The 12,248-nt window shown below is 40.8% G+C and overlaps 1 long non-coding RNA gene and 1 pseudogene across 1 annotated transcript; one reads left to right on the forward strand and one right to left on the reverse strand.

Annotated features, from left to right (window-relative positions):
* Nucleotides 1-1,436: 1,436 nt before the first annotated feature.
* LOC148120026 (uncharacterized) lies at nucleotides 1,437-9,584 on the reverse strand. The gene is made up of 2 exons (XR_015734716.1): nucleotides 9,409-9,584; nucleotides 1,437-3,308 (listed from the first exon to the last, which is right to left on the reverse strand). It is a non-coding gene; the product is annotated as an uncharacterized LOC148120026 (long non-coding RNA).
* A 2,002-nt stretch (nucleotides 9,585-11,586) lies between these two features.
* On the forward strand, nucleotides 11,587-11,942 carry LOC148120027 (NADH dehydrogenase [ubiquinone] 1 alpha subcomplex subunit 3 pseudogene; annotated as a pseudogene).
* Nucleotides 11,943-12,248: the final 306 nt, after the last annotated feature.

Genomic DNA, 12,248 nt, shown 5'->3' on the forward strand with positions numbered 1-12,248 from the left:
CAGCAGGCTGAGGCAGGAGGATCACCATGAGTTAGAGACCAACCTGAGCCACATAATGAGTTCCAGGCACTCACTTCTAGAATGAGACTCTTATCCTCAAGAGAGGGGGAATGGGTCTGACAATGGTGGCACATGCCTTTAATCCCAGCACTCAGGAGGCAGGAAAGGCAGGTGAATCTTTGTGCGTGTTCAAGGCCAGCCTGGTCTACAGAGCGAGTTCTAAAACATCCAAAGCTTTTACACAGAGAAACCCTATCTTGGAGGAAAAAAGATTGTTTAATGGATAAGAACACTTACCACCAAACCTACCAATCTGAGAACTGACTCTCACAAGTTATCTTCTGACTTTCCCATGTGCACCATGGCACGTGTGTGCCACCCCTCATCCCTACATATAAAGATCATTTTTTAAATATTTATTTATTTATTATAGAGTATTCTACCTGCATGTATGCCTGCTCACCAGAAGAGAGCATAGAATCTCATTACAGATGGTTGTGAGCCACCGTATGGGTGCTGGGAACTGAACTCAGGACCTCTGGAAGAGCGGCCAGTGCTCTCAGGCGCTGAGCCGTCTCTCCAGCCCAAATGTCATTTTTTTTAAAAATGTAAACACCTTTATGTGATTGACTCACTTAGTGCCTTCAAGATTTATTAACACTGTAGCATGTGTCAGAACTGTCTTCATTAGGAGCCAGTGTGTAACCCCAGCAACTCAAAAGGCTGAGCAACAGGAGGATCACCACTAATTCAGACCAGCCTGGTGAGAGTAGCAAGTTACAAGCCAGCCAGAGCTACACAGTGAGGTCATGTCTTTAAAAGAGGAAGAGAGGAGCTGGAGAGATGGCTCAGTTGTTACTGGCTGATCTTCCAGAGGACTGGGATTCAGTTCCCAGCAATCATATGGCAGCTCACAACTGTCAGATCCAGGGGATCTGACACTCTCACACAGCACTAATAAAATAAACCAAATAAATAAATAAAAGGAAGAGAGAGATAAGAAACGTCTTTGAATGGCTGAATGAAGTCCCAGCATCCTGAGCGTTCTTCCCCGCTTCCTAGTTGCTGCATCCTCTTTAGCAGATAGACTGAAACCTATGAAGTCATAAGCCAAAATAAATAATTCTTTCTTTAAAAAAATAAATATTAGGGGCCTAGCAAGAATCTTAAGGATTCTTGCTCTTCCAAAGGACCAGAGTTCCATTCTCAGCACCCACATAAGATGTGGGGTTCCCCTCTGTATACTGTGAATACCATTGGTTAATAAAGAAACTGTATTGGGCCTGCATAGATCAGAATAGAGGTAAGCGGGGGGAAAACTAAACTGAATGCTGGGAGAAAGAAGGCAAAGTCAGGGAGAAACCATGTAGCCCCACCAGAGACAGACGCCAGATAGAGCCTTGCCAGTAAGTATTAACGAATCAATCCCACACCAGTTATGTTTTAAGGGGTTATTTATTTGGCGGGGGGTAAAACTTACATACACCATAAACCGTCAGGAAGGGAGCCTAGTCGCTGGAGCAGGAGCCGGGAGCAGCAGCTGAGACCGAGCACCGGAACCAAGAGCCGGAACCAAGAGAGCCTTTTCCGGAACTGCTTCTCTTTTTAAGAGAGAAATATACTACGCCCCAGTGGGCTGGTATTTCAGCAGCTATTGGCTGACGGAGCGGAAGTCGCTCCCCGCTGCACTGTGGGCTCTTGCTTCAGTGATTATTGGTTGAGGCAGCGGAAGTTACTCCCACAACACCTCCCCCTTTTTTTTTAAGTAAGAGAGTTCTAAGCCTACTACGAAATTATATACAGTAAGTACAAACCTACACAATTATATACAATAAATACAAATATCCTATTCTAACTAGCTTAAGTCTTGTATAAGAAATAACTTGGCCACGTCATAAAAGGAAAGTAACTACGTTTATATAATCTTCAATCCCATCAAAGATCTGAGAAGGGAAATAATGTTACCTAAGTAATTAGGAAGTGCAATCAAACTTCCAGAACATGTAACAAATCACAGAGACAACTGGCTACCTGGGCAATCACCCAAAATCACGTTTGCAGCGTTGAAGCAACCAACTTTGGCTAAGGCCTAACGTAACTGACATACCATTTTCAAAGGCAAGGAACTTTTCAAAACTATCTTATCCTGTCTTGGCAGGATATGACAGTCCTGTTTTATCCATTTACGGATACTCTGCAACTCTGTCAGTAGTTGAGGTATGGGCATTTCTTTACCCAAAGGCCAGTTCTACCAAGAAGAAAGGCTCCAGGTGGAGTGTCTTTGGTGCTCAACATTCTCTCGGGAATAGATCAGTGTTGCCAGGAAGGATTGTGTCTCCCTACCACAGAACTCTGAGTTAGATTAAAGGCCATTTTCTACAGCTCTTTGAAGAGGTTGAAGATTATCTATCTATACTGAATATAATCTCTATGTATCTAAAGAACCTGATTAGTCTAATTATAAATGACAAACTTAGATGACTATTGATCTATATTATTCTCAATATCTATCTAACTTAAAGACTGAAATAGTAAACAACTGTGCAATAAATGGGGACAATATGACCTCCAAATATAAACAATGTGCAAGTATACATTGCAATATGGTAAATATATATATCAATACATAAACAATATATAAGTATCTTAATCAGAGGTAGAAGTGTACAATGCAATATGGTAAAATATACATATATCAATACAATATATATATGTCAATACATAAAAATGTTTTAAACAGAGGTAGAAGCATGTATGCATAAAATAGTCAACATAATTTAACTTTGTATCAATATATAAGAATCAATACCAATATATTTGTCAAAAACAATAACTCACAAGTACAAAGCTATTATCCCATAATCCAATTATCCCTCTTTTTTTTTTTTTTTTTTGATTCCTGCGCTTATAAAATTCCTCCCCCAACCCTCAACCCTATACTAATTATAACCAACCCCTAAATGATGTCCCTAAACCCAAGGACAAACTTTACTGGGAGAGGGGACGTCGTTCTCTAGAATTACTTCCAGCTGTCATGGGGGCGACGTTCTTTCTGGGGGATCCTGTGAAAGTAAAATGATGGTTAAATTTCAAGATCAATGTCTTTTAAAATTGCAAATAGTCTCTGAGTATTTTGTGGAGGTCTGGCCAGAATGTTGTACAAGATGTGCATCATTTCAGCTAACCACGTTGGCATCGTCTTGTGCAGCTGGTACTCAAAACAGGTCTTGTAGTAGCGCTATCAGTATCATGATGTCATATCAACCAGGTGGAGTTGTTGTTATGGGGCCCCATCTTCTTCCTGGAAACTTCAAATGTCACTGCAGGAAAAACTTATTGTTCATTGTGGAAAAATTAAACATTAATCATATATATTAATCATATATTAATATCATATATTATATGATTATAATAATATATAATCGTATATTAATCATATAGACATATACAGACATACATATATTCAATGAAGGACATGATAGATATATTCACTGAAAGGTATGATAGATATGAAGAAAAGTAAAAATGTTTTCTAAACTCATATTTCTTTCTGTCCCATATCATGGCTCTTGACATGAGACAGAAACTCCAGAAATTCTGGGTTTTTCTTTTAACAACAGGCTTGGAATTAGAGAGGGACTGAGCCAGAGTCCAACTCTAAAACCAGCTCTATAAATTTAGAAATATGATTTAGTATATTTTACTTACAGAACCTATTCAGTTTTCTTGATAGTCCTTATTGTGCCATTATTTTCCATCTGTCAGTATTCAGATATCCAGGGTCCCTTGAACAACTATGAATATCATCATTGTGGATGAGCTGTCATTTCTCCTTTCCAAGAGGTTTCTCCTCTTCAAATCGAACCTTTATTAATTTTGATGGTATCCACAATTTTTCTTCTCCTGTGGAAACAAGAGCAAAACCCCTTCCCCAACGTAGCACATCTCCTGGCCTCCATTGAGAGGTCAGCACGTCTTTGAAATAAACAGGTTGGTTTAGTTCAGAAGTTTTTTCCATTATCCAATGCCTCTCTGCTGCTGTTGTTCCTTTCTCATTAGCATTAAGAAAATTCAAGGTTAATAAAGCATTATGCAATCTATTTCTGGGGGTATCTTTCGTCCCTTTCTGTTTGTTTAGCATATCCTTTATAGTACGATTTGATCTTTCTATAACGGCTTGACCTGTAGGATTGTATGGTATACCTGTAACATGCTTAATATTATAATAAGCAAAAAATCGTTTCATTTTCCTAGATACATAAGCTGGACCATTATCTGTTTTTATTTGTGCAGGTATACCCATAATGGCCATAACTTCTAATAAATGTGTGATTACTGAGTCAGCTTTTTCTGAGCTTAAAGCGGTTGCCCACTGAAAGCCTGAATAAGTGTCAATGGTGTGATGTACATATTTTAACTTGCCAAATTCTGGAAAGTGAAACACATCCATCTGCCAAATTTCATTCCTTTTAATACCCTTTGGATTAGTCCCTGCAGGCAATGGTGTTTGGTTATAAAAAGAGCAAGTAGGGCATTTCTTTACAATCTCCTTAGCTTGTTGCCATGTAATAGAAAACTCTTTTTTCAAGCCTTTGCTATTGACATGATGTTTTTTATGAAATTCAGATGCCTCCAGCACACTACCAATCAATAATTGATCAATATCTGCATTACCTTGTGCTAGAGGACCTGGCAGACCTGTATGGGATCGGATATGCGTTATATACATAGGGCAGAGCCTGTTTCTGATCATGTCTTGTACCTGGATAAACAATGAGGTCAGTTCTGTATCATCAGGTATAAATTCAGCAGTTTCAATATGCAAAATAACTCTTTCTGCATATTGTGAGTCAGTAATTATATTAAGAGGTTCTTTAAAATCCCTAAGCACCATAAGGATGGCATATAATTCTGCTTTCTGGACAGAATCATAAGGACTTTGTTCCACTTTACTCAATTCTTCTGATTTGTAACCTGCTTTCCCTGATTTATTAGCATCGGTATAAAATGTATGGGCTCCGGTTATTGGAGCATCACGGACAATTCGAGGGAGGATCCAAGAAGTTCTCTTTATAAAGTTAAGTCTCTTGCTTTTTGGGTAATTGTTATTGATTTCTCCCAAAAAATTAGCACAAGCTCTTTGCCATGGTTCATTGTCTTCCCACAACTTTTTTATCTCATCAGCAGTGAAAGGCACTATAATTTCTGATGGGTCTATACCTGCTAATTGACGAAGTCTCAATTTTCCTTTTATAATCAATTCAGAGACTTTTTCCACATAAGTTTTTAATTTTTTACTTGGTTTGTGTGGTAAAAAAATCCATTCTAAAATAGTATCTTCCCTCTGCATTAAAATTCCTGTAGGAGAAATTCTGGAAGGCAATATAACTAGAACGCAACTAAAATTTGGATCCACCCTATCTACATGTGCCTCCTGTAATTTTTCCTCAACCATCATCAGTTCCTTTTCTGCTTCAGCTGTTAACTCTCTGGGACTATTCAAATCTTTGTCACCATCTAAGGTTTTGTTTAAATGAATTATTAGATCAGGTGTTATCCCAACAGCTGGTCGTAGACTGGAAATGTCTCCTAATAATCTTTGAAAGTCGTTAAGCGTTCGTAACCGGTCTCTCCTGATTTGTGCCTTTTGAGTCTTAATTCTTTGTAAGCCTATTTTATAACCTAAATAATTAACAGAATCTCCTCTCTGAATTTTTTCAGGGGCAATTTGCAATCCCCATTTAGGTAATACTAGTTTTACTTCTTCAAACAGCCTTTCTAAGGTATCTTTGTTTTGATCAGATATCAGGATATCATCCATATAGTGGTATATTATGGACTTAGGAAATTGTTTGCGTATAATTTTCAATGGTTGGCTTACAAAATATTGGCACAGGGTGGGAGAGTTCAACATTCCCTGTGGGAGGACGGTCCACTGGTACCTCCTTGCAGGCTGAGAGTTATTATAGGTAGGCACTGTGAAGGCAAACTTTTCTCTATCTTTTTCTTGTAATGGTATAGTGAAGAAACAATCTTTCAGATCAATAACTATAAGAGGCCATCCCTTTGGTAACAGGGAGGGCAGAGGAATTCCAGATTGCAGAGGGCCCATAGGTTGAATAACCTTGTTGATAGCTCTAAGATCTGTCACCATTCTCCATTTACCAGATTTTTTCTTAACAACAAACACAGGAGAGTTCCAAGGGCTGGTAGATTCTTCTATATGTCCAGCATCTAATTGCTCTTGTACCAGCTGTTCTAAAGCCTGTAACTTTTCCTCAGCTAAAGGCCACTGTTTAGTCCATATTGGTTTCTCAGTTAACCATTGTAGAGGCATGGCTGTTGGTACCTCTGAAGAGCCATCAATTGTGTTGTGTTCTTGTATAGCTCTAATGGCTGGTTTCCGCCATCTGTAATATCTTGTAATATTGTCCTCAGAAATATGGGCTCTGGAAGCAGCAGGAATGTTAATTTGGGTATTCCATTGCTGCAATAGGTCACGGCCCCACAAATTCACTGCAATATTTGCTACATATGGCCTTAGTTTTCCTATTTGTCCATCTGGACCTATACAATTGACCCATCTCGTGCTTTGTCTTACTCGAGATAGGGTTCCAATTCCTAAGAACTGAATATCTACCTCCTGAAGAGGCCAATGCGGATGCCAAGACTCTGGTGTAATGATACTTACATCCGCACCTGTGTCCAGTAAGCCAGTAATAAGTTTGCCATTTACACACACTCTTAGCTGTGGCCTTTGTTCATTTATAGAAGTCTGCCAGAATATTCGTTTACTTTGTCCTCTTAGATTTCTTGATTCATTCACCACATTTAACTCATCCTTCAGGCCGTTATTGCTTTTAACAGCAGGCATGGGGCATTCTAATTTCCCTGAAGAGGCATGTTCTCTGCAGTGATCGGAAATGACTGGACCACATTTGCCATGGGGGCCTTCGAGAGGCCCCCTATTGAGTTTCCCGATGGCAACGGGTTGCCCTGTTTATCTCTTGTTGACCTACACTCATTCGTCCAATGCCTGCCCTTTCCACATCTCCTACATAAACCTGAAGGCTGAGTCCTCCTATTCCTGTTATTCCTAGAAGAGGCATTATTCCTGGACTTCCATTGTCTGCAGTCCCTTTTCATGTGTCCCATTTTGCCACAATGAAAGCATTTTGTAATCTGATGTCTCCTTTTACCTTTGGAAATTGCTTCTTGTACCCATGTTTCATTGCCATAATCAAATGTATCAACATTCATTGTATGTAAAACCCATTCGTCCAAAGGCGCTGATCTGAGCTTTAAAGGCCCCAGGATCCTTTTGCATTCTACATTGGCATTCTCATAAGCCAAAGACTCAATTACTATATTTCTTGCTTCTGGATCAGGTATCCCTATTTGTACAGCCTTAGTTAGTCGTTGCAAAAAGTCACTAAAGGGTTCTCTCTGACCCTGTTTGACCCTGACATACGATTCTACTCTCTGACCTGAGTCTTGAACCCTGTCCCAGGCCCTTAGAGCTGCTGTAGCACATATGGATAAAATGTTTTCATCATAAAGAGCTTGTTCCTGAGGATCAGAGTAAGGTCCTTCCCCTAGAATTTGATCTAGAGAAACCTCAATTCCTTTCGCTGATTCTTGTTGTTGTAAAAGTCTGGCCTCTTGTTTGAATAGGCATTTGAAATGCCATAAAGGTCCGTTCTCAAGGACAGCTGATGTGAGCTGGTTCCAATCTTTAGGGGTGGCCCTGTTGCTCAGAGCCCAGGATTTTAACATCTCCCTAACAAAGGATGAATGTAGTCCATAATTCACAATTGCTTGTTTAAATTCTTTCAGATCATTCATACGTATAGGCTCCCATGTATGTTCTTTAACGACCTTAGGGTTTTTGGAGCCAGTTATCTTTTCTGATGTTATTACTGGAAAGGCAGGTATAACTCTATGTAGACTGAGAGTTTTTTGAGGTGAAGGTTGCCTTTCTACCTTTTGCTCCTGTTCATCAGAGTCTATGATTTCCTCAATCTTATTAAATCTGCTCACCATTGCCTTCTGTAAGTCCTGAATCTCCTGTCCAGTATTATGCTCCAAAGCCTTCATTAACGATTCTAAGGCATGGACCTTGTCCGTCAGAGACACGATATCCTCCTTGGACATAATCCTCATGGCATGTACTGTGCCTTCTTGTATGGAAATCCTGTCAATTAATCTATCATACCCTTTTGATAAAGTCCGATTTTCACATTCAATGGTTATAATCCTCTCAGCTAATGTTTCAGCACTTACAGTCATGGACTGGAGGTTATGCGTCATTTTGGTTGTCCCCTCCTCCAGGGCAGTGACGCTCCCTTCTAAAGAAGCAATATCAGACTGTACCTTCTTGATATTTTGGCCAGTTGACCGAGTCATATCAAACAAAGATCTATTCTCCTCCTTGAGAACTCCAAACTCTGATCTAGTCTCCTGCTTGAAAACTCCAAACTCTGATCTAGTTTCCTCCTTGAAATCTCCAAACTCTTTTTTGAGGAGGTTGGTATCAGTCTGAATTGTTCTTAAGGTTTTAATCTCTGCCCTCAGCATTGTAGATTCAGTCTGTAAGGACTGTATCTTTCTTATAAAATAGCCAAACACCAGAAAAGCAACAGATCCCAGGAATAACAAAGTAAGAGGAATATCTGAGACATCCTTCAGAATATCCTCCATAGCGCAACTGAAAAAACCATTGAACTTTTGGATAGTAATATTTTCCGACATTTTCAATCAAAGGAAATTGTACTTGTATGTATGTATGTATGTATTTATTTTCAACCGAAAAGAAAAATCTTACCTGTAATGACCGTTGCCTGCCAGTAGGAGGTGGGGCGCACCTGAATCCACGTGTCAGTGGTGTTGATTGAGAAAGTAAACTCTAGAATATATACACTCAAATCCAGAGGTTAAATCCACAGATCACAAAAGGTCAGAGAGCTTCTAGTGGCCAAAAAACAAGGCAATAAACAAGGCCCTGCTGCTCTGTTCAACCGGATGCAGAGGGTCGTGACACAGCCACTGCGCTGTTGCTAAAGAGGCCTAGTGCTTTGGGCCCTGTGTCCCTGTGCCGGGATTAAGGGTCAAGCTGCTTTCAGCACTCCTAATCAGTTATGGGTTTCAAACAGCTTGCTGGAACTTCAAAGGGAGCTTGCGCTGTGAGCTCTTTGACTCACGTTGCAAGGAGAAATTTAAAAATCCGTGCCGAACAGGGCAAAGTAAGCCGGCAGAGACTGTCCGGACCTGTGTATCCTGGGAGGCCGAGCTGGGGGTGGGGGGGTGGGGCGGTTCTTAAACCAAACGCTGGGCGCCAATTATTAACGAATCAATCCCACACCAGTTATGTTTTAAGGGGTTATTTATTTGGCGGGGGGTAAAACTTACATACACCATAAACCGTCAGGAAGGGAGCCTAGTCGCTGGAGCAGGAGCCGGGAGCAGCAGCTGAGACCGAGCACCGGAACCAAGAGCCGGAACCAAGAGAGCCTTTTCCGGAACTGCTTCTCTTTTTAAGAGAGAAATATACTACGCCCCAGTGGGCTGGTATTTCAGCAGCTATTGGCTGACGGAGCTGAAGTCGCTCCCCGCTGCACTGTGGGCTCTTGCTTCAGTGATTATTGGTTGAGGCAGCGGAAGTTACTCCCACAACAAGTAAGCTACATCCATGTGGCGATACACAGATTAATAGAAATGGGTTAAATTAAGATGTAAGAGCTAGCTAATAAGAAGCTAGAGCTAATAGGCCAAGCAGTGATTTAATTAATACAGTTTCTGTGTGGTTATTTCGAGTTGGGCAGCTAGGAACAAACAAACGGGCTCCTACAACACACAGAGTTGCTCAACCACCCATAACTTCAATTCCAGGATAATCAGATGCCTCTGGCCTCAGTGGGCGCCTGCACTCATGTGAATATACCTACACACAGACCCACACACGTATTCATAATCAAGAATGATATGTCTGTTAAAAATAAAGACAGAGTAGCGTTCCATAGTCTATAGAGCACATTTCATTTATCTTTTTCTCTTTTTTTGGGGGGGGGGGCAGTGTCTCTTTGTGTAGCCCTGGCTGTCCTGGAACTAACTTTGTAGAACAGGCTGACCTCAAATTCAGAGAAATCTGCTGCCTCCCTAGCACTGGGATTAAAGGTGTGCAGCACACCTAGATTGTTTGTCTATTTCTTGACTGTCAGTCTCAGCCCAGCTGAGACACAAGGTCCACTTTGCTCTGAAGATCCTCCTAGCAAGCTCCTCTCATTCCTTCTGCAGATGATGAAACCTGTATCAAAGTCTTCACCACCTGCCTACTGCGCCTCCCGCTTCCTGCTTCACAGATGCTGTCCATTCTGTGTCTTGCTTACCTAATCTCTTGCTGTTTATTTCTCAAAGTAACGCAAGAGCCACTTTGTGGTGGGGTGTTCTGGTTTTGAGACAGGGTCTCTGTACTCAATGTTGGTCTCAAAGTGGCAAACTCCTGACTTAACCTCCTCAGCCCTAGAATTCAGAACATACACTACCACACTGATATTCCCAGTACTCTGAGGCTGGTAGATGCAGGAGGATTGCCAGTTCCTGTCTACCTTGGCCACGTAAGGAGACATATCTCACGAAACATAAACTACGGTGTGGTGCAAACCCACAGTCCCCGTGTTTAGGAGACAGAGGTAGGAGAACCAGAAGTGAATTGGAAGATAGCCTGGGATACATGACTACAAGGGAGTCTGTCATAACCAAACAAAGTCCATAATAATTATGTGTGGTATAGTGTTTTTAAATCTGTTTTGGCATAGGAGTTATTTGATTACATATATACAAAGTTAGGAACAAAAATAAGCAAGTCAGAAACTGTTGTGAAATATTTATATACTTTATGAAGATGTGTTCCTGTGATTGGTATAATCAAAAGCTGAACAGCCAATAGCTAGGCAGGAGAGATAGGCAGGACTTCAGGTAAAGAGAAAGGAAGAGGAGGAAGAATCTAGGCATGTGGGAGATGCCAGGAGATAAGAGAGAAGAGATGGGATGCAAGATGAAAGAGTGGTAATGCCACATCAAGAACATAAATTTAAAAATATGAGTTAATTTAAGTTATAAGAGCTAGTTGAGACAAACCTAAGCTAAAGGCCAAGCTTTCATAATTAATAATAAGTCTCCAGGTCATTAAGCGATCCAAAGATAGTCTGACAAGAAAGCTTGTAAAGAGTCTTTTTCTGTCCTGCCAGCCAGTCCCCAAATAATGGCATAGAGACTTCTTATTAATTATGAAAGCTTGGCCTATACCTTAGGCTTATTCCTAACTAGCTCTTATAACTTAAATCAACCATATTCTTATTAATCTGTGTTCTACCATGTGGCTTTACCTCTCTTCCATCTTACACCTCCTGTTTGCTCTCTGTGTCTGCTGGTGTCTCCTCCATGCCTAGATTCCTCTCCTACCTCCTCTCTCTGCCCAGAGGTCCCTTCTATACCTTCTGTCTAACTATTGCTGTTCAGTTCTGTATTAAACCAATCCCAGCAATATATCTTCACACAGTGTACAAATATCCCACAACAAGAAATTAGGAAAACTGGGTATAAAAGGTTTGGTACTGCAAGACCAAGATGGCCGCGAGAATCACCACTTTCCTCAAGAATGCCTGGGCGAAGGAGCCGGTGCTGGTGGTGTCCTTCTCAGTCTGGGGCCTTGCTATAATTATGCCCATAATCAGCCCCTACACCAAGTATGCTTCCATGATCAACCAGGCAACATGCTACAACTACCCAGTCCCTGTACGAGATAATGGAAACATGCCCGATGTGTCCAGCCACCCCCAGGACCCTCAGGGCCCAAGCCTGGAATGGCTGAAGAACCTGTGAATACTCCTGTTGATGAAAGAGGCCCTTTCCCTGTTGCCGCCAAATAAAAATAGGAAAACCAACCCTACAAAAAAAAAAAAAAAAAAAAAAAAAAAAAAAAAAAAAAAAAGATTTGGTACTTATAGAGCAGATGGCTGACCATAACCACTAAACATTAAGGGCTGTATAGTAGCCTCTCAGATTAATCCCATTCAAGGCCTCTTGGACAAGGCTGTCAATGTAGAAAGTAAATACATAGTCACTTGTGAGACCAAAACAGGAAAAATATACCTTACAGGTTAAGAGTTCTGTTTGAAGTTAAGAATAAGTTCCGGGGGGAGGGGAAGAGACTGGAAAGATGGCTCAGCAGTTAAGAGAACTGACTGTTC

This window comes from Myodes glareolus, chromosome 13, assembly GCF_982192425.1.
Source record: "Myodes glareolus chromosome 13, mMyoGla1.1, whole genome shotgun sequence".
Lineage (NCBI taxonomy): Eukaryota > Metazoa > Chordata > Mammalia > Rodentia > Cricetidae > Myodes > Myodes glareolus.